We start from the raw sequence: 2,039 nt of genomic DNA, 5'->3' as shown, positions 1-2,039 counted from the left end.
GATGACAATGATACTATCAAAATGATTCTAGCAAGGCCTCCTTTTGTTGCAAATAACAGAAATCTAAACCAACGTGGGATCTGTTATAAGAATCTCATACAACCCAAGAGGAGGGAGTGCAATAGGACCTCACCAGGAATTGAAATGAGGAAATGAAAATGAATGGGGCTTAGGCAGTGGAAGCATATGCTCGTGGTAACATTGCTCCATCGTATAGCCTTCTTTGGAGACTCCAGGGACACACTCAGGTCTGTTGGTCTCTGGCTTGCCTCTGGCATCTCCAGCTTTCAGTTCATTCCATCTTCAGAACTTTCTCCATTGATCCCACACCCCAGCCATTTGTACTTTACAAGATTTCAAGGAACTGGGCAGCAAGCAAAGAAACAGACAATTTGAGAACAGGGTCTATATAATCCCTCCTTATCACCTCAAAGAATCTTTTCCTTTTGACCTATGTCATACTTCTAGAAGGCTCTGGGGCCATACACTTTCTCAGTGACTGTATGAAGAACCAGATGTTGAGCAGAGAGTAGGAACCATGGAGTCCTTCAGCTCAAAGAGTCTGGCACTGCCAGCGGAGAAGCTACCGAGTAAGATGGCAGGTCGGTCTGTGGCTCATCTCTTCATGTACGAGACAAGCAGTGAGGCGCTAGATGAGCTCTACCGTGTGTCCAAAGAGTACACGCAAAGCCTGCCCCAGGCCCAGCGGGTCATCAAGGACCTCATCAAGGTGGCCGTCAAGGTGGCCGTGCTGCACCGCAGTGGGTGCCTGGGCCCCAGTGAGCTGGCCCTGGCTGCCCGCCCTGACTGCGCTCAGCTTTCCGAGGTGGACCTCCCTTTCGAGGCCGCGGTGCTGGCTGGCCTGCTCACCGATGCCGGGACATACTGCTGGTGCTGGTCAGCACCACCTCACGCCCAAGTCACACAGCCACAGCCGCTGTGTGTGTTCTATCACTTCTCTGGCCCAGGCCTGCTCACGGCCCTCTCCGGGCCTGACTTCACTCAGCACCTTGGCAAGATCTGTGATGGGCTCCGGAAGTTGCTGGATGAGGGTAAACTCTGAGAGCCCTGAACCCAGCACATTCCACCTTGATCTTGACTAAACGGCTGGCCCAGAACGCAGCAGACAAGGAATGAATGGGCTTTCTAATTCTGCTCATCTGCACTAAGGCTTTTCAGTCCTCAGGCTTCAGTCTTCCCCAAGACTGCTTTTGTCTATGACACCCCCGCACCCCCAAATGACTGATGGAGAAAAAGCAATGAGGCCTCTCTCCCACTCCAGCCCCAGAGCAGGAAACAAAGCTGCCTGAAAAGACAAGTGAAACTTGGATCTCTTATTTCCTCCATAAGGGATGTTTGAAACAGGGAAGCCCTCTCCCCTAGGAACCCCTCTGGGGACACTAAAGACAGAGGCAGAGAGGGGTTGCTTTGAGACATCCTAGACCTGCAGTTCTAGGCAGAGCCAGGACAGACACCAGAGACTGTTCCAGAGTACAGGAAGAGGGGCTAGGGCAGGGGAGAGGCTCACAGGGGAAATAAAACTACTAAGACATGAAAGGAAAAAAGAAAGAAAATTAATTGGCCTTACAGTTACCTCTGTATTTCTTTCTCCCCCTCCTCCTCCTCCTCCTCCTTCCTCCTCTCTTCCTCTCTCTCCTCCTCCTCCTCCTTCTTCCTCTTCTTCTTCTTCTTCTTCTTCCTCTTCTCTCTCTCTCTCTCTCTCTCTCTCTCTCTCTCTCTCTCACCACCTGTTAGTCCTTTTTTTTCTCGGCACATCTTCTGTATGTTGGCTATACCTTGCTCTTCAGTCCAATGTCTCTATTTCTCAACACACATGACTATCCCACAGTTCTGGAGTTTATATTTCCTCAGTTTCAACCAATCAAAAGAGACCAAGATTAGCTTCTCTTACTCTCAATTCAAAATTTATGAAACAGAATCTTATTAGTAAAACTTGGATCTAGTGACCACCCCAGTCCAACCAAGTGTGACATACCGACTGGGTTAAACCCGGCTATATAAGAACCTGGGCCCCTCCA

At 49.9% G+C, this 2,039-nt stretch overlaps 1 pseudogene; it reads left to right on the top strand.

Moving 5' to 3' along the window:
* Positions 1-538: 538 nt before the first annotated feature.
* Positions 539-1,063, top strand: LOC103284252 (tumor necrosis factor alpha-induced protein 8-like protein 2; annotated as a pseudogene).
* Positions 1,064-2,039: the final 976 nt, after the last annotated feature.

Source organism: Eptesicus fuscus, chromosome 9 (genome assembly GCF_027574615.1).
Source record: "Eptesicus fuscus isolate TK198812 chromosome 9, DD_ASM_mEF_20220401, whole genome shotgun sequence".
In the NCBI taxonomy this organism is placed as follows: domain Eukaryota; kingdom Metazoa; phylum Chordata; class Mammalia; order Chiroptera; family Vespertilionidae; genus Eptesicus; species Eptesicus fuscus.
This window is presented reverse-complemented; position numbering and strand designations above follow the sequence as displayed.